The following is a 20,307-nucleotide window of genomic DNA, read 5'->3' as shown; positions in this document are numbered from 1 at the left end:
CTCCCTCCCGCCCTCTCTCGGTTGGCTGCTCCCTCCCTCCCTCTCTCGGTCAACGGCTCCCTCCCTCCCTCCCTCGGTCGGACGCTCCCTCTCACTCTCGTTCGGCCGCTCCCTCCCTCTCACTCTCGGTCGGCCACTCCCTCCCTCTCACTCTCGGTCTGCCGCTCCCTCCCTCCCTCCCTCTCTCGGCCGGCCGCTCCCTCCCTCCCTCCCTCTCTCGGCCGGCCGCACCCTCCCTCCCTCTCTCGGCCGGCCGCTCCCTCCCTCCCTCTCTCGGCCGGCCGCTCCCTCCCTCCTCTCCCTCTCTCGCCGGCTGCTCCCTCCCTCTCTCCCTCTCTCGCCGGCTGCTCCCTCCCTCCCTCCCTCTCTCGGTCGGCTGCTCCCTCCCTCCCTCCCTCTCTCGGTCGGCCGCTCCCTCCCTCCCTCTCTCGGTCGGCCGCTCCCTCCCTCCCTCTCTCGGTCGGCCGCTCCCTCCCTCCCTCCCTCTCTCGGTCGGCCGCTCCCTCCCTACCTCCCTCGGTCGGACGCTCCCTCCCTCCCTCTCACTCTCAGTCGGCCGCTCCCTCCCTCCCTCTCACTCTCGGTCGGCCACTCCCTCCCTCCCTCCCTCTCACTCTCGGTCGGCCACTCCCTCCCTCCCTCTCTCTCTCTCGGTCGGCCGTTCCCTCCCTCTCACTCTCTCGGTCGGCTGCTCCGTCACTCCCTCTCTCGGTCGGCCACTCCATCCCTCCCTCTCTCGGTCGGCCGCTCCATCCCTCCCTCTCTCGGTCGGCCGCTCTCTCTCGCTCTCTCTTGGCTGCTGCCTCCTCTCGCTCTCGCTCTCGCTTGGCTGCTCGCTCTCTGTCTCTCTCGGACGCTCGCTCTCTTTCTCTCAGACACTCGCTCTCTCTCTGTCTCTCGGAGGGCCGCTCGCGCTGTCTGTCTCTCGGACGGCCGCTCGCGCTCTCTGTCTCTCGGCTCTCTCGGAGGGCCGGCCGCTCTCTCTCTGTCTCTGACGGCCGCTCGCTCTGTCTCTGACGGCCGCTTGCTCGCTCTGTCTCTGACGGCCGCTCGCTCGCTCTGTCTCTGACGGCCGCTCGCTCGCTCTGTCTCTGACGGCCGCTCGCTCGCTCTGTCTCTGACGGCCGCTCGCTCGCTCTGTCTCTGACGGCCGCTCGCTCGCTCTGTCTCTGACGGCCGCTCGCTCGCTCTGTCTCTGACGGCCGCTCGCTCGCTCTCTGTCTCTGACGGCCGCTCGCTCGCTCTCTGTCTCTGACGGCCGCTCGCTCGCTCTCTGTCTCTGACGGCCACTCGCTCGCTCTCTGTCTCTCGGCCGCTCGCTCGCTCTCTGTCTCTCGGCCGCTCGCTCGCTCTCTGTCTCTCGGCCGCTCGCTCGCTCTCTGTCTCTCGGCCGCTCGCTCTCTCACCCTCTTGCTCTCTCACCCTCGTCTGCTCCCCCTCTCTCACTCTCGTTCGCTCCACCTCTCTTCCGCTCCCTCTCGCTCTTGCTCATCCTCTCGGTCGGCCGCTCCCTCCCTCTCCATCTCCCTCTCTCTCTCTCGGTCGGCCGTTCCGTCCCTCCCTCTCTCGGTCGGCCACTCCATCCCTCCCTCTCTCGGTCAGCCGCTCTCTCTCTCGTGGCTGCTGCCTTCTCTCTCTCTCTCTCCCTCCCTCTCTCTCCCTCTCTCTCTCTCCCTCTCTCTCCCTCTCTCTCCCTCTCTCTCCCTCTCTCTCCCTCTCTCTCTCTCTCTCTCTCTCTCTTTCTCTTTTGGCCGCTTGCTCTCTCTCTCTCTCTCTCTCTCGGATGCTCGCTCTCTGTCTGTTTCGGACGCTCGCTCTCTGTCTCTTTCGGACGCTCGCTCTGTCTCTTTCGGACGCTCGCTCTCTGTCTCTTTCGGACGCTCGCTCTCTGTCTCTTTCGGACGCTCGCTCTCTGTCTCTCTCGGACGCTCGCTCTCTGTCTCTCTCGGACGCTCGCTCTCTGTCTCTCTCGGACGCTCGCTCTCTGTCTCTCTCGGACGCTCGCTCTCTGTCTCGGACGCTCGCTCTCTGTCTCTCTCGGACGCTCGCTCTCTGTCTCTCTCGGACGCTCGCTCTGTCTCTCTCGGACGCTCGCTCTGTCTCTCTCGGACGCTCGCTCTCTCTGTCTTTCGGATGCTCTCTCTCTCTGTCTTTCGGACGCTCGCTCTCTCGGACACGCGCTCGCTCTCTGTGTCTCTCGGACGCTCTCTCTCGCTCTCTGTGTCTCTCGGACGCTCGCTCTCTCTCTCTGTGTCTCTCGGACGCTCGCTCTCTCTCTCTGTGTCTCTCGGACGCTCGCTCTCTCTCTCTGTGTCTCTCGGACGCTCGCTCTCTCTCTCTGTGTCTCTCGGACGCTCGCTCTCTCTCTCTGTGTCTCTCGGACGCTCGCTCTCTCTCTCTGTGTCTCTCGGATGCTCGCTCTCTCTCTCTCGGACGCTCGCTCTCTCTCTCTCGGACGCTCGCTCTCTCTCTCGGACGCTCGCTCTCTCTCTCGGACGCTCGCTCTCTCTCTCGGACGCTCCCTCTCTCTCTCTCGGACGCTCGCTCTCTCTCGGACGCTCGCTCTCTCTCTGTCTCTTGGACGGCTGATCGCTCGCTCTCTTTCTCTTGGACGGCTGATTGCTCGCTCTTTCTCTTGGACGGCTGATCGCTCGCTCTTTCTCTTGGACGGCTGATCGCTCGCTCTCTTTCTCTTGGACGGCCGATCGCTCGCTCTCTGTCTCTTGGACGGCCGCTCGCTCGCTGTCTCTTGGCCGCTCGCTCGCTCTCTGTCTCTTGGACGGCCGCTCGCTCGCTCTCTGTCTCTTGGACGGCCGCTCGCTCTCTGTCTCTTGGACGGCCGCTCGCTCGCTCTCTGTCTCTTGGACGGCCGCTCGCTCGCTCTCTGTCTCTTGGACGGCCGCTCGCTCGCTCTCTGTCTCTTGGACGGCCGCTCGCTCGCTCTCTGTCTCTTGGACGGCCGCTCGCTCGCTCTCTGTCTCTCGGCCGCTTGCTCGCTCTCGCTCTCTTGGCCGCTGCCTTCTCTCTCTCTCTCTCTCTCTCTCTCTTTTTTGGCCGCTTGCTCTCTGTCTCTCTCGGACGCTCGCTCTCTCGGCCGCTCGCTCTCTCCGTCTCTCGGCCGCTCGCTCTCTCCGTCTCTCGGCCGCTCGCTCTCTCTGTCTCTCGGCCGCTCGCTCTCTCCGTCTCTCGGCCGCTCGCTCTCTCCGTCTCTCGGCCGCTCGCGCTCTCCGTCTCTCGGCCGCTCGCTCTCTCTGCCACTCTCTCTCTCCGTCTCTCGGCCGCTCTCTCTCTCCGTCTCTCGGCCGCTCGCTCTCTCCGTCTCTCGGCCGCTCGCTCTCTCTGTCTCTCTGCCGCTCTCTCTCTGTCTCTCTGCCGCTCGCTCTCTCTCTGTCTCTCGGCCGCTCGCTCTCTCTCGGCCGCTCGCTCTCTCTCTCTCTCTGTCTCTCGGCCGCTCGCTCTCTCTCTCTCTCTCTGTCTCTCGGCCGCTCGCTCTCTCTCTCTCTCTCTGTCTCTCGGCCGCTCGCTCTCTCTCTCTCTCTCTGTCTCTCGGCCGCTCGCTCTCTCTCTGTCTCTCGGCCGCTCGCTCTCTCTCTGTCTCTCGGCCGCTCGCTCTCTCTCTGTCTCGGTCGATCGCTCACTGTCTCTCTCGGACGCTCGCTCTCTGTCTCTCTCGGACGCTCGCTCTCTGTCTCTCTCTGACGCTCGCTCTCTCTTGGACGCTCGCTCTCTCTCTGTCTCTTGGACACTCGCTCTCTCTCTGTCTCTTGGACGCTCGCTCTCTCTCTGTCTCTTGGACGCTCGCTCTCTCTCTGTCTCTTGGACGCTCGCTCTCTCTCTGTCTCTCGGCCGCTCGCTCTCTCTCTGTCTCTCGGCCGCTCGCTCTCTCTGTCTCTCGGCCGCTCGCTCTCTCTCTGTCTCTCGGCCGCTCGCTCTCTCTCTGTCTCTCGGCCGCTCTCTCTCTGCTACTCGCGCTCTCTCTGTGTTGCTCGGACACTCCCTCTCGCTCTCTCTCTCTATATCGATTGGACAATCTCTCTCTGTCGCTCGGATACTCGCGCTCGGACGCTTGCTCTCTCTCTGTCGCTCGGACGCTTGCTCTCTCTCTGTCGCTCGGACGCTTGCTCTCGCTCTGTCGCTCGGACGCTTGCTCTCTCTCTGTCGCTCGGACGCTTGCTCTCTCTCTGTCGCTCGGACGCTTGCTCTCTCTCTGTCGCTCGGACGCTTGCTCTCTCTCTGTCGCTCGGACGCTTGCTCTCTCTCTGTCGCTCGGACGCTCGCTCTCTCTCTGTCGCTCGGACGCTCGCTCTCTCTCTGTCGCTCGGACGCTCGCTCTCTCTCTGTCGCTCGGACGCTCGCTCTCTCTCTGTCGCTCGGACGCTCGCTCTCTCTCTCTCTCGGACGCTCGCTCTCTGTCTCTCTCGGACGCTCGCTCACTGTCTCTCTCGGACGCTCGCTCTCTGTCTCTCTCGGACTCTCTCTCTGTCTTTCGGACGCTCGCTCTCTCGGACACTTGCTCGCTCACTGTCTCTCTCGGACGCTCTCTCTCTGTGTCTCTCGGACGCTCTCTCTCTGTGTCTCTCGGACGCTCTCTCTCTGTGTCTCTCGGACGCTCGCTCTCTCTCTCTCGGACGCTCGCTCTCTCTCTCTCTCTCGGACGCTCGCGCTCTCTCTCTCGGACGCTCGCGCTCTCTCTCGGACGCTCGCGCTCTCTCTCTCTCGGACGCTCGCGCTCTCTCTCTCTCGGACGCTTGCGCTCTCTCTCTCTCGGACGCTTGCGCTCTCTCTCTCTCGGACGCTCGCGCTCTCTCTCTCTCTCGGACGCTCGCGCGCTCTCTCTCTCTCTCGGACGCTCGCTCTCTCTCTCTCTCTCGCTCGCTCGCTCTCTCTCTCTCGGACGCTCGCTCTCTCTCTCTCGGACGCTCTCTCTCTCTCTCTCGGACGCTTGCTCTCTCTCTCTCGGACGCTTGCTCTCTCTCTCTCTCTGACGCTTGCTCTCTCTCTCTCTCTCGGATGCTCGCTCTCTCTCTCTCTTGGACGGCCGCTCGCTCTCTGTCTCTTGGACGGCCGCTCGCTCTCTGTCTCTTGGACGGCCGCTCGCTCTCTGTCTCTTGGACGGCCGCTGCCTCCTCTCTCTCTCTCGCTCTCTCTCGCTCGCTCTCTCGCTCTCTCTCTCGCTCTCTCTTTTGGCCGCTTGCTCTCTGTCTCTCTCGGACGCTTGCTCTCTGTCTCTCTCGGACGCTTGCTCTCTGTCTCTCTCGGACGCTTGCTCTCTGTCTCTCTGCCGCTCGCTCTCTGTCTCTCTGCCGCTCCCTCTCTGTCTCTCTGCCGCTCTCTCTCTGTCTCTCTGCCGCTCTCTCTGTCTCTCTGCCGCTCTCTCTCTGTCTCTCTGCCGCTCTCTCTCTCGCTGTCTCTCTGCCGCTCTCTCTCTCTCTCTCTGTCTCTCTGCCGCTCTCTCTCTCGCTGTCTCTCTGCCGCTCTCTCTCTCTCTGTCTCTCTGCCGCTCTCTCTCTCTGTCTCTCTGCCGCTCTCTCTCTCTCTGCCGCTCTCTCTCTCTCTGTCTCTCTGCCGCTCTCTCTCTCTGTCTCTCTGCCGCTCTCTCTCTCTGTCTCTCTGCCGCTCTCTCTCTCTGTCTCTCTGCCGCTCTCTCTCTCTCTGTCTCTCGGACGCTCGCTCTCTCTCTGTCTCTCGGATGCTCGTTCTCTCTGCCGCTCTCTCTCTCTGTCTCTCTGCCGCTCTCTCTCTCTCTGTCTCTCTGCCGCTCTCTCTCTCTCTGTCTCTCGGACGCTCGCTCTCTCTCTGTCTCTCGGCCGCTCTCTGTCTCTCGGCCGCTCGCTCTCTCTCTGTCTCTCGGCCGCTCGCTCTCTCTCTGTGTCTCGGCCGCTCGCTCTCTCTCTGTGTCTCGGCCGCTCGCTCGCTTTCTGTCGCTCGGGTCGCTCGCTCGCTTTCTGTCGCTCGGGTCGCTTGCTCGCTTTCTGTCGCTCGGGCCGCTAGCTCTCTTTCTGTCGCTCGGGCCGCTAGCTCTCTTTCTGTCGCTCGGGCCGCTAGCTCTCTTTCTGTCGCTCGGGCCGCTAGCTCTCTTTCTGTCGCTCGGGCCGCTAGCTCTCTTTCTGTCGCTCGGGCCGCTAGCTCTCTTTCTGTCGCTCGGGCCGCTAGCTCTCTTTCTGTCGCTCGGGCCGCTAGCTCTCTTTCTGTCGCTCGGGCCGCTAGCTCTCTTTCTGTCGCTCGGGCCGCTAGCTCTCTTTCTGTCGCTCGGGCCGCTAGCTCTCTTTCTGTCGCTCGGGCCGCTAGCTCTCTTTCTGTCGCTCGGGCCGCTAGCTCGCTTTCTGTCGCTCGGGCCGCTAGCTCGCTTTCTGTCGCTCGGGCCGCTAGCTCGCTTTCTGTCGCTCGGGCCGCTAGCTCGCTTTCTGTCGCTCGGGCCGCTAGCTCGCTTTCTGTCGCTCGGGCCGCTAGCTCTCTTTCTGTCGCTCGGGCCGCTAGCTCGCTTTCTGTCGCTCGGGCCGCTAGCTCTCTTTCTGTCGCTCGGGCCGCTAGCTCTCTTTCTGTCGCTCGGGCCGCTAGCTCTCTTTCTGTCGCTCGGGCCGCTAGCTCTCTTTCTGTCGCTCGGGCCGCTAGCTCTCTTTCTGTCGCTCGGGCCGCTAGCTCTCTTTCTGTCGCTCGGGCCGCTCTCTCTCTTTCTCTCTCTTTCTCTCTTTCTCTCTCTCTCTCTTTTTCTTTCTCTTTCTCTTTCTCTCTCTTTCTCTCTCTCTCTCTCTCTCTGTCTCTCGGTTGTTCGCTCTCTCTGTCTAGCGGCTTCTCGCTCTCTCTCTATCTCGTCATCCTCTTGCTCTCTCTCTCTCGCTCGGCCGCTTGCTCTCTCTCTCTCGCTCAGCCGCTGCCTCCCCCCCTGCCTTCCTCTCTCTCGACTGCTCTCTCGCTCTCTTTTTCTCAGCCGCAACTTCTCTCGCTCTGCTGCTCCCTCTCTTGTGCTCTGCTGCTCTCTCTCACTTGCTCGGTCGCCCGCTCTTGCTAGCTCGCTCCCTTTTTCTTTCGCTTGGTTGCTCCCTCTCTTGCCTGGTCTGCCTCTCTCCCTCTCTCGGTCTGCCCCTCTCTCTCTCTCGACTGCTGCCTCCCTCTCTCTCGCTCAGCCGCTTCCTCCCAGACTCCCCCCTGCCTTCCTTTCTCTCTCTCAGCCGCTCCCTCTCTTTCTCTCCCTGTCGCTCGGATGCTTCCTCTCAGCGGCTCTCTCTCTTCCTTTTTTTTTGCTCAGCCACAACTTCTCTCGCTCTGCCCCTCCCTCTCTCGCGCTCTGCTGCTCTCTCTCACTTGCTCTGCTGCTCTCTCTCACTTGCTCGGCTGCTCACTCTTGCTTGCTCGATCCCTCTCTCTCTGTCCATCCTTCTCTTTTGCTTGATTGCTCCCTCTCTTGCTGGGTCTGTCGCTCTCTCTCCCCCTCTCTCGGTCTGCCTCTCACTTGCTCTCCCTCAGTCTTCCTCTCTCTCCCTCTCTTGCTCGGTCTGCCTCTCTCCCTCTCTCTGCCTTCCACCCCCTCTCTCTACGGCACTCTTTCTTTCTCTTGCTGTCTCCTGCTCCCTTTCTCTACCGCTCCCCCTCTCCCTCGCTGTCTGCTGCTCCCTTTCTCTATCGTTCTCTCTACCACTCTCTCTGCCTATCCCTTTCTGTACTGCTCTCTCTCCCTGCTTCTTTCTCTCACTCTGTCTCTCTCCTCCTTTCCAGTCCTCCTCCCTCCTTGCCTTTCTCCTCCCACCACCCCGCCATCATAATTGGCACCTCCAAAGTGCAAAGGCTGTGTTATGTCAATTGTACTGAGTTGTTGGTAGGTGGAACGCTGGCTGCGGCTTTACTCCAGGCAGGCTACGATTATAATGCTTTACCTTGTTAAGGCTTGGATAACTGGTTACAATTCATCCATTGGTTAGCACTCATTAAGTTCTAAAAGAGGCCTTAAAAAAACATAATTTACTCTGAACACATGCTGTCTCCGTCATCAAAGAAGTCACCTTCCAGATACATATATTCTGAAAATATTTTACTCTGGTGCCCCAAGTAATAGACAATTGTAGGTGCAGCAACTAATTCTGTAACAGTTTACACACTCATTTTGTGTAAACTGCAGCCGCAGCAGCTCATTTAGAATAACACAGGGGTTCACCAACAGGTTTAAACCACAAAACATTGTTTCGGCAGCTAGACAAGACCTCACTTGCTTGCGGTTAGAACTATATAACATTCAAGTTCTGTAAGCAGAAATGTACATGTGGCACCAGAAAGGATTAGAAAGAAATTAAGTGGACTCCTACACGGACACAGAAATACTCCAACTGGCTTTCTTTCACAGAAAAACATTCAGCAAGAAACATAGTGTTGTTTACCACGGTTTCTGATATCTAAAATCTTTTGTCCATCTAAGAGAGGTTAACTATCTAGAGCGATTTATATCTAGGATTCCGTTTCTCTTAATTTTAGCACACTTCAAGGTACCAACGCTGACACAGATATTTCTGAAAACCTATACCAACATTCAACATTCCTTCAATTGATACAATTCCAGATAAAGTGACCACCCAACTCACTCACCAAAGAAAAGAGATTGTGCTGCTACCTGAAACCAATCAGGTTTCCGTCCAAACAGAAGCACTAAAACAAGCCTATTATTCATGAAAGACGAAATTCTGAAATCTCTTGACAAAATACCTAAACTCCACCCCACTAGCTGTGTATGACACCGTCAACCACAACACACTAACACAAAGATTAAAAATGTCATTGGGGATTGAAGGAACAACTGTGGACTGAGTTGCAATTATTTCGAAGACCATATCACAAGTCATGTGGTACATGTCACAGGATCCCAAATCAACTCAGCTGTTTTCTTGCATTTTTTGTGACACTTTTATTGGGCGGGAAGGGGTAAGCCCCCAATTCCTCTCCATCTGCGCCTTGTACCTCTTTGCCAACTGTCACCAGGGTTCATAAATTGCTGGGATCTATTTAGCTCCATAATATAGCCTAGAAGAGCTTGATTAGCCTGACACCAATAGCTACCAGAAGCTACTTTTGTCTCCCCATGCCAACTGGTGCCACACATATATTTACTTCTCCGACATGCACTGTGTGCCTAGGAATTGGTATAAAATGTGCATTACAAAACCTCTAGAAGACATGTAAAGCATGTTTGATCATATGCACTGGGCACAAAGTGCCAGTTATAGTTTGCGTCTCAAGTAGATTATACGTTTGTGCCACGCTATGTATTATTTCCTCCGCCTCCTCCTCCTGCTGCTGAGAGAGAGAAAGGACAAGCAAGTTGTTATAACGGAAAGAGGTGGAAGCATAGATAAAAATGTGACGGTAAAGAAACAGCAACAGTGATTGATGCAGTAACGAACACATGTAGTGGCAGAGTTACAGGAATATCAGTTAAGCCAGGTAATGACTAAATGAGAGCGAGAAGCAAGAACTGACAGAAAATAAATGTGCAAGGGAAATGAAGGAGAAAAAAACATGAAGCCAACATGGCAAGAGACAGAGGAATCAACACTATGGCCAGCAATAAAGTGGAAGACAGAGCGCCATAGTAGGTGGACGGCATGCTCATGTCGTGCTGGCTTGGTTGTCTACCACAGATGTAAGAAAAGGGAGTTTCAGCATCTTTCGGGCACCACGAGCATGTTGTGATGTGTTCTCCTCTCAGTGTTGCAATGCTATAAAAAAGTACCATTTGTTCAATCTCTATAGCTCCTGGGTCCTGATGAGTAACTCCTGATCAGAGGAAAATCATGATACCCAAAAGCTTCCTCCAGCTTCTGCTCAACAAGTGCCAATTTTGACCTTGGCCACAACTACTCTAATATGTGATTTGAATTATGCCCTAAACCCCCATAACAATGCTGTGAAAAATGCTGGGGAAACTGCCATTTAACTAAATGCAGTGAAACGGATGCTCAGAGTTGGGCTAGTACCATCTCAAAGGTCAAAATAGGAGACTTTAAATCATCAATTTTCCCCATGTTGTGTGAGGTCTGTAAGGAAGGTGTGATATCAACAGTAAGACAGACACAAGTGACCACAGTTCAAGGGTGCTTATTGAACTTCAAAAAGGGTTTGAAAAACACCTATCTAATTCGAAATATTCAGATGGGAGCAAGCTATGATTATCAAATAATAATAACGCAGTCTAGTGGTGTCTTGTCAAAATCAAAAAGGGCCTACCTATTGCCAATCCTTACCTCTAAATACAAATAGTGTGGGAACCAATGTTATGCAAAAAGAAAGAAGTGTTCAAGAAATATGTCGGGATGTTCAGGCTGTTGGCCTCCCTTCCACACGTTTCAGCACGGGACAAGGCAGTCACTTGGGCTTAGCACAGTCTCTGGCTTTTCTAGCATGAGGGTGCAGTTAAAACATTAGCATCAGGGCCTTCTGTGCCCAAGTCTCTCTACCTTTCAAAATCTCTTCTTTCAGAGGGTCTGATGTGACAAACGAACAATAAATTCCTTTCCTCTTCAGTTTTCACAAGTACTCAATTTCTCAGGTGATTCACTATCTACCTCGGAATCCCCATCAGCCGGTCTCAGATCCCCTTTAATACAATGCTCGTCAGATTTTCACATATCCAATTTCTCTGGTGATTCACGATTCACCCCTGATACCCCTCAACCGGGCTCAGATCCGTTTCAGCACAATGTTCAATCAGTCTGCCTCCGCCAGGCTCGGACCAACCTTGATTCACTTTACCACAAACTTGCTTTAGCCCAAAAGCTTTCAATTGATCTCCCTCCTTCAGGCTCGGACCAACCTTCGATCAGTCTCCGTCCGCCGGGCTCAGCCCGACTGAATCTATTTTGTTATCAACTTGCTTGGCGGTATCAACATTGAAGACTTTTGATTGTGCACAGGATTTTGCTTGACACGTCGCAGGACCCCTTCCATGTGCCGTTCTTTTTTCAATCTTTTAGCTTTCTTAACTCTCAGTTGGATACCCTACAGAGAATTTCGAATTAGAACCCATATAGTGCCGTACCACTCTGTCAAGGACATCATCTCTCCTTCAAAGTTCAATCGCTCATCTGTTTTATCTGCGTTGGTTATCACATGTGGTTCATACACTGTTTGCTTCAGCGTTTACCATACAATGTTGCCGCTTGCAACCTTGACTTCAACACAAACCAGTCTTGTATCAATCTCCCTGACTCACCGGCTGTGTTGATCTCACTGGCGCTAGCTTTGTTGTAGGAGCCAAGGGCAGAACCACGGTGGCAAGCGATTCTCCCCGCCTTGACTATTGACGCGGGAGAGCCCTGGGTACCTCCGACAGACCATACAGGATACTTCAGCCTTGTTTCCTGTTCTTACGCTTTCTATTCTCGAGGGTTCATGAAAGTAACGGTTCCTTGTCGAAAAGGCCAAGGGCATTTCCCTCATTGCCATCCTCTCCTGTTTTACAGTCTTTCTCCTTGTGTTAAACTGCCATCTTGAAACTTCTGCTTCATCTTGTGCCTTGCCTTGCTCCGAGTGTGCTCTCGTGCTCCGCCTTTTATCTGTGTGTGGAAATGTAATGGAAGTCAGGTGATGATCAGTAATTGCCTGACCCTGCCTGACTGTTGTATTCGGACATGTCGGGTATATGGATCAGGTGTTAATCCGTTTTCTCTCATAGCGAGCTGTCCGTAAGAAAGTGTTTGTGTTGTGAAGGGGTCGGGGTTGACTTGCTAAATACCCTACCTGGTAGAATGGAGTAAAGGTTTTAAAGGGAAGGGGATACTGCGTCTCACCATCCGGTGTCCCACTCCCCAAAAAACCCTCACCCCGGTGATCCTCCCACACTGGTCCACCCCCAGGAACTGGATCCAAAAGCTATGGCCGTGTCTTGGCCACCTGGAAGACAGATCCTCAGGGACTAGCAGGTGAGACACCTTTAGGATTCTCACAGGTCCCTCAAGGATCCATTCCATGGTTATTTACTCTGTATGCTTACACCTTTTGGCAAACATTATTGTTAGGGAGAATTCTCAGAAATGTGCCAATTCCCTCTTCCTTAGAGACCCTCAGCAACTTTGCTGGATTTTGAGGACTTGATTTTTTTTCTACCTGGAGAGTGAGAACCTTTTCCCACTCTCGTGTATTTTAATGTGATTTTTGTTCTCTGTGTTTCTTTTGATGGTAGAGTCTGGCAAACTCCATAGGCATCATCTTTTACATTGTGTCACGCAGCACCTTTAGTGCAGTGACACAGGGAAGTCTCTTAGGTTTCCCAAGGTTTAACTACCTTCTCGGGGATGAACTACTGTTTCCCAGAGAGTAAAGTGAAATTGACTTAACTTACATTTTGTAACTTTCTAGACCCAGCATACACTATCTATCAATAGGGTGCTGGAGGTAACCACCTAGTATCCCCCTTTGTCTAGCTTCTCATGTAACATTTTTATGTTTCCCTTTCCTCACTGAACAGCTGGTGGCAGCGGTTTCGTTTTTACTACCGTGGTGTGCATTTCCCTCCAGCGGCGTTCGCAGCTTCAATAAAGCACCCAAGGGTCCAATTTTTGTAAGAAAATGGCCCGGTCTTCTTTTTTCGCCATTTCTTTGTGGAAAGGTCCCTTTGTTCATTTTGCCTGTGGCAAGATTCACGAGTTAAGCCTTCCTCTGGCTCCAGGGTGTCTGGGCTAGGCAGGAAGTGAGGGAGGTGCCCGAAACTCCTTGTGCTTAGTCTCCTAGGAGGCCCAAATACATTCTGTGATGATTGGCTTGACAGCCACCCTGCTGGGTGAGTGACAGCTAGGTTGGAATGAAAGGGAGAGAATTGTATAAAAGGCAAGTCTTTTGGCTTGGAAGACAGAGTCGACCAATGTTCCCTCTAATTATTTTTCACTAAGTACGGAACTGGTAATCTTTTGTGCGCACTTTATTTTCCATGTGCGCAACTGACTAACGAGGTAAGCCACGTTGTGAGCATGTGTAGTTGGTGAGCTATCATCTCTGAAGAGAGTTTGAAAAAGAATTGCCCCTTCCAAACCACTGCAATTCTTCACAAATCTGCGTAAAATGTGAATCTTTCAACACTTTTTCCAAACACATGGGCTAAAAAAAAATGTATTTTATATGTGATTATAAAGCGTACTCATCAACCAGTTCAAGACCTCAAGATAAGCCACAGTAGCTGGAAAAGGTACTTGTGTGCAAAACAAATGTGAGCTTTAGGCCACTGGAAAAACACTGATGTGTATTACAAAAAAACAAATATTGCCCTTCATAACTGATGTGACTATCAAAGGTCAGACCGGATACAATATATTTGCAGATGGAATAAAGTCAACTAAAAGGTGTCGGAAAACATGCCAATAGTTCATGTGCCAGTTTAATGAAGTAATTAAGGGGCCAGGAGAACATGTCTCTCATATTTTGGGTAAGGACGATAATTGCATCAGAATAACTTCACCATAGAATATGATTATCAGAATTCCCTGGCTTCTGCTGACTATCCACATTATGTTGTCTTGTGAGTTATTCAAACCAGCCTTACAGGTAAGAGACCTATACACCATCCATTTTTAATCCTGAAAAGCAGAAACATCTGCCCAATAAAGATGGCAAACAATGACCACATAGGAACTGACCCCTGGCTTCTGCCCACAAAGTTTCACTGATATTTTTTTCGAATCAGTTATCAACAGTGGCATAGGAAGGAACTCTAATAATATTTCTGACCAATCTCGAGACGAATTATAAGGGCAAAGAACATCTTTTAATAAGCATGAAGTATTCTTGTTGGCAAAGCTAATTACTTTTTTTTTTACTGCCTGAAAAATCATTTCACTCTAAGTAGGAAGCACATTCATATCAGAGCCTGCTTGTAACCCTGATGTAGGAAGTAAAATGACAGGGCACATAATACAGCCTATAGTTTTGTGGACCCCTCTTCACCACAGCCTAGACAACATTCAAAAAGAACCCTACTGAGGTTTCTTATAGAGCCCTGTTGAAGTAAATCACTTATTGATGCCTTTTGGGTTAATAGCATCAATGCTCAGCGGTACAACAGCTTGAGACCCTTCTTCTGTAACTAGGGATCCCTCTGTAATTCATTGTTATCAGTTAGACAAGATGCAAGGCAATGCTACAGTCAATAAACACTGAACACATGTTTATATTGAAATGCCCTCAGCAGCTGAGCATAGAAGGAAACAGAAAGTGCAGTTCTCTAGACTTGTTACTAAAGTTTCCTTTCCTACAGCATCAAACAAACATATTTTCTACACTGTACTGCCGAAACAACTGACTTGGGTTTTTAAAGTTACTGATTTGTTCTTCACCCGCAAGGAGTGTGCTCCTGCGCCCTTTCACCCGTACCCCATTTTCCGGCTCCTGTGCTCTCCTCCAATACTAGTTGACGGGGTACTGTAAAACATGAGAGATTGTAGCAGTGAAATACTTGCTGGGATATTTGCATACCCTTAGTACTTTGCAAGCAAAACATACTTAGTGCCTCATCATGATATTTTAAGAAAATGTCAAAATCTGCAGGCACACAATTATTATGCAGTGCACACATGATTATTTGCAAATTATTCCACCCTTATATTGTTGGGTAGGATTATACAACTGAAAAGTGAAAACGTTTTTGTATAGCAGTGAGATACAATATAATTTGTTATGGTCTATGCCCAATGCAACTCTGAAAACCTAGAAAGGATGCAGATTGTCTGAAAAGCATTCTACTGTTTGAATAGCCATTGCTCTAATACTATAGATGAGTAATACCTGGCATAGCCCTTATCCCTTGCAGGCCAAGTAAATCATATTGCAATGTTTTCTCTCCATGTATATGGCAATGTTAGCAGTGCTAAAGTAGGAGACTCTGAGCATGACATTTGTCTACTCAAAATCTTTAGGCAGCCAATTAATTTTTGATGTTTTATAATGTGTTAACTTGCAAGGGACTCCTTCAAAGCGCTTGTGTGACATATGTACTAAGAATAGGAAGCATGGGATGAGGTTACACATCCAAGTAGCCTGTTTACCTACAGTCAGTATCCGATAGTTGTGTTACATAGTGTGGTTGTTTCTTTTATTATTAGTATTATTAGTCTATTTATTGAGCATGGACCTGGCTTCAGGAATCAACAGAGTGCTTTACAATTGTAGGGGGAAGAACACAGTGAGGGAAGCAGAGAAAAGGGGAGTGGGAGCTAACAGGGGAGCGCAACAGCAGCCAATATGTATCAAGGGATCTGCAAGCAACCAGTGGATGAGACAGTGGGGGGCAGATAAGAGTCTTGGGTATGGTTGGGAGTGTAGGGTGTGTGGACCTGTGTGTTATGTAGGAGCCATTCCTTGATGAGGAAGGTCTTGAGCTCTTTCCTGAACTGTAGCAGCAATGGGGTTGGTCGGATGTTGACTAGAAGAGGTTCTAGAGTCTTGCAGTATAGACCGAAAGGCTGTTCTTCTTGCCCTTTCCTTCCTGCGCTTTCAGAGTTCAAGCCTTCACATTCCCTTACTTCTGGTGGATTGCAGGCCTCTGGAGATGCTGTTTTTCCCAGTGAGGTAGCTTGTGGACTTCAGCGTGACAGCCTTGTAAATGATGCAACAGGATTTGAAGCCGATACAGGCCTCCGGCAGGAGCCAATGCAGTTAGAGGGTGAGCGTTGAATTTCCAGAGTCCTTTCATGAGTCATGCTGCAGCATGCTCTCTGGAAGGCCTTCCAAAACTGAACTTTTTATAAGGCACCATGAATAACAGAAGTTCTGGTACTTGAACATTATTCAACTGAAGCTAGACACCTTGGAGTCATCTTCAGCTCTTCGTTCTCAAAGGAATTTGACATTTCTCACTTTCCCTTAGAGGCTCAATTTGACTCAAGCCCTGGTTCTCTCTTGACTGGACTACGGTAACAGCCTCCTCCTGAACCTTTCCTCCTCAACTCTGCGACCCCTCCAGCTTATCCAGAATAGGGCAGCAAGACTTATCCTTGGCCTTAAGCCCAGGGACTGCATCTCTCCTGCACTAAAAAGTCTTCACTGGCTCCCGGTTTGCTTCACGGATTAAATTCAAATCCATCTGCATCATTGACACAGCTGCCTGGTCCTGGGGACCACACGATCTTCAACTTTATCTCACTAAATACTCTCCCTCTAGACCAATTTGTTCCTCTGGCACCAACTCTCTGTGTGGAGATCTCATGCAGGAGATTAATTGTTACTGCTTCTGCTCTTAGGCAAAGATGTAGTTCCTGGGGTCTGTTGTCTGCTAAACAGAGGCCAGAGGGTCGCTCACTTTCCTCTGCGGGCTCCCTTCTCTGGAATAGCCTCCCCCTCCCTCTGCGCCTTGAGCAGGATCTCCTCCAATTCCGGAAGCTCCTTAAGACCTTCCTCTTTTCCTCCTCTTTCCCTCCCTCCTCTCCTCTCCTCTGCTAATCCCACAGTTGCTGAATCGGTGTACTTGGCCCTTATGCATCCTCAGGGCCTTGACATCCCACACCAATTCTTCCCAGCTCCTGTCTATCCACAGCACTTAGCATCTGCACACCCTCAGATCTGAAGGCTCGCACTTGCACCTCCCATGGCCCAGGTTGTGTATCACTCAACATTCCTAGCACTTCGTCTAGGGCTCTCCCTCGAGCTTGGACCCCCCAGCACTTACCACCTCTTCCCTCTTCCTTTCTGCACTTGCACCTTCTGAATACTTGCAAGGCATAGTATATTTGTCCCTCCCCCCTCTGTTCTTAAATATTGTGTTGTAATGTATTTCCCTCCCCTGCTCCCTCCCTGCCCTGTGGGCGCTTTTAAACAGTAATTTCTTATTGTATAAGCGCCTAAAAAGTAAACAATAAATAAATTCAAATTACAAAAAAACATAAAATAAGTGGCTGTAGGCACATGTCTGGTAACCTTTCTCAAAGCCAAGAGAGGAAGCGTCAAGGCTGTCCGGTAATACCTAAATATGTTTTGGGGTAGAGGTAAGAGTAAGCACATGATACAGTAAAAGCATAGGAGTCATGTTTGGGGAGGGAACAGTAGTTGGTTAACGTGTGCAAGCCTATCTTAGTTACATTTTTCTGTTCATGGAGCCACTTTTTCGTATTAGTTTTTACCTCTTGTGTCTGTATAGTGTTTTTAGGTTTTTAAGGTCATGCCTGCATAGTAGGGAAATGTAAATGAGCTACACCAGAATATCATGACTAGTTAGTTATTTTAAGAGAAAGCCAATTTCAGGTAATTGCTGTGGCGTGTACCTTATCAAATCTTATTGCATAGGTGAAGATTGCATGTGTGCGCTGCTAAAAAATCTTCTGAGCGGCACCCAGAAGGAAGCTGGGCAAGCGCACATGTGCACAGTTTAGAGGGAACATTGGAGTCGACCACTGGACGAAGGAACCAAAGAACAACTTGAAGAGGATACCTGGTGCAACTCCTGGACCGTTGGTTTGCCCGGTGAAGCCATGCTGCAGTGCCGAAACGCCAAGTTCGCATCGACAGAGAAGGCCCTGCAAGTACGACTTCTCCCCTTGAGTTGATGGGACCAATCAACTCCAAAGTAAGCCACCTGGACATCCATATCAGAGCTGGTTGAATTTCCACAGAGTTGCTGTTGGAAACCATACAGCCAGGGAGAGGAACACCAGTTTGTGTGCGTTGCTTTTAAGTTGGCCAAGAGCTCCAGGAAGATCCTCCGGACTACCAGAAAGCAGGACCGAGCCTGTGCCCCCTCAACAGAGTGCGGGACCCCAGAAGCAAGGAAAGTCCATCTCGACAGCCAGAAACCGCTGTGTTGCTATTTGCGGTACACGTGAGGAGCTGAAAGACTGAACAGCCACTGAAAGTGAAGTTTGCCGATTGTGAGTTCTGACCATCCCAGTGCAGTGCAGAAGTCCCCCGACGTCCTCCCTCTTGTCCCCATGAGGCCCAGCAACAGTGAGCTCTGCAAGGCTGCACAGCAACAGGAGTCATCTGCTGTATTTGTATTTATCGTTTTATATAGCGCCTTAATCCAAGGCGCTTTACAATGAACAACAAAATCTACATTAAACATGGAACAGTAGAAGCTATAGCGGTAAACATGAATCAAACTAGAAAATCAGCATGTAGAACAATTTACATATGAGAAAGAAGAGGGGGGGTGGAGAAATAAGGGGGAGAGGGAGTACAATGAATAGTAGGAAGAAGGGAGATTTAGAATAGTAGGGGAAGATAAAGAACAAAGAAGTGTACAAAAAAGAGGGAAAGAAGGGTAAGAGGGGGAAGTAGGATCAGGGAGGGGAATGAAAAAGAAGAGATTTCAATGAGGAGCGGAAGGAAGAATAGGAAGGGTAGGTAGGAACGGGTAGAGAAAGGTAGGGAGTTCCAGTGTAAGGGGGCAAGGAGCTGAAAGGAACAGAAACGAGAAGAGGCACAAGGAGGTGGGGAAACTGAAAGTAAGAAGAGATCGGCAGAACGAAGGGAGCGAGTTGGAGTGTAAAAAGAGAGGAGAGAGGTAAGGAGGAGCAAGGTTGTGAAGAGATTTAAAGACCAGACAAAGGAAGTGATATTTAAGTTGGGAATGGAAAGGAAGCCATCCTAGCTGAGAAGGTGAGTTGGAAATAGATTCATGTGGAGAGAGAAGACAAAGGGTGCGGATTCCAGAGTGATAAAGGGATTTGAGGGGAGCAAGGTGGGAAGTGGGAAGACCAAAGAAGAGAGAACAATAGAAAAGACAAGAAAAGATCTCTGCATCTTTTCTTCACTTTAAAGGTACTGTACAAAGTCTAAGAGAACTTAGCTCTTGCTGTAGAGTTGCTTGCATCTTCTACCACTCACAAATCTAACGGCTTGTGGCCCTACATTGATTCATCTTTTTCTTGAAAGACTTCTGAAACATTGTGCAAAGACTTTTCTACCCACCTTCAAATTAGTGCTTCAGCCCATATAGACTCTTGCCTATTGACTTTGGCTTAGCCTGTTTTAACTGAATGACTCTTATTGGGGGATCTGAAAGTATTTACCTGCTTAAGAAATATTTGTGGTATCTTGTTTGCTCTAATAATCTTTCCCTTTGACTTGCTCTTAACTAATTCTGAATGCCAACAGTAATACATTAATTGCAACATCACCCTAGCAATTGAAGTCACCTGAGGGTGTAGGTCTCTGCTGAATTCCATCCCAAATGGGTATTTACTGATTCTGAACTAAGAGATTGTGTAGTTTTGAAGTATATTTGTGTGGTGTTTTACAGTGCTCCCTTCTGAAGAAGGCTTATATTAACTGACTGGTAAATACATTAATAATTGTTTTTATCAAGAAACCCTGTGTGCAAGTGTCTGCTTGAATATCTGTCACTGCGAATCTCTGTGTAACTCCCCTACAGCTCACATTGACCCCTCTTGAGATAAGCCTGGCTACTCGACCACACTACCAACCTGTGTAGTACAGACTTATACCAAAGGTTGGGATTCTACTGCCAGGAAGTCAGGGTTGTTGTAGTGCACCTTAAGGGTACTGCATACAATCTTATCTAACAATTATCAACCCTTTTATTAAATCTTTTCAAATTTGTTCAGATGATTAATAGGTCCTCCTGGACTTGGAATCTGAAAACCTCAATCAACATATCGCTGCCAGAGTATCTAGGAATGGACCATATAAAATAATCTTTGCCTAGTTACATCGAAGATGAAGATTATCTTCCATTTTCTTCCCCCTGCTTCACTAGAGTTCAAATGGCTACCCGTCATTAGAGCAGCCTGACCAAGTTAGTGTTTTCCCTACAAATTCAGATATGATCTCTGACAGAAAAGTCCCACTTCAGTTTATCCTAAAATCTGAGATGCTATCTTACCAACATCAAGCCATGTACTGAAAGCTCACATTCGGGACAGCATGATTTTGCATTGGTGGTCATGATCTTCAGGATCCCTCAGCACTTCAGGATCCCTCAGCACAACAAATAGCACTTGTACATCATTCGGCTGTCTCCAATCATTATTGTTCACCTCAAACCAACCGCTTTGGTCCTGTAGAAGGTTATTGCCTCTACCTATTTTGCCTCGCCATGTTTAACCCCTTAACTGCTGAGGGTTTTCCCTCCCAGTCCTGAGCTTTTCTTTGGAGATTTCGGTATGTTGACCTTCAATCCCTTGTAACTTGTTTGTTACACGATTTATCTCAGCCAAATTTGGCTCCTTTTCTTCCCACGTGTCCTAGTGTGCTGTATGAGGGTGAGAGAAAATAGCAAGAAAGAGCACATTTTGTGTGTTTTCAGAAAATGGCAATAAAATGATGTACAAAGAAGCCTGTGGTAATTTCCTTGTAAGAGCTAGGAACAAATGGTTTGCTGTTCAG

At 50.7% G+C, this 20,307-nt stretch overlaps 1 protein-coding gene across 1 annotated transcript in view; it reads left to right on the top strand.

The window, feature by feature from the left end:
• SLC23A2 (solute carrier family 23 member 2) overlaps positions 1–20,307 on the top strand; it is a 1,453,080-nt gene that overhangs the window by 1,136,441 nt on the left and 296,332 nt on the right. The window lies entirely within an intron of this gene.

This window comes from Ambystoma mexicanum, chromosome 10, assembly GCF_040938575.1.
Source record: "Ambystoma mexicanum isolate Mex_15411 chromosome 10, UKY_AmexF1_1, whole genome shotgun sequence".
Classification (NCBI taxonomy): domain Eukaryota; kingdom Metazoa; phylum Chordata; class Amphibia; order Caudata; family Ambystomatidae; genus Ambystoma; species Ambystoma mexicanum.
This window is presented reverse-complemented; position numbering and strand designations above follow the sequence as displayed.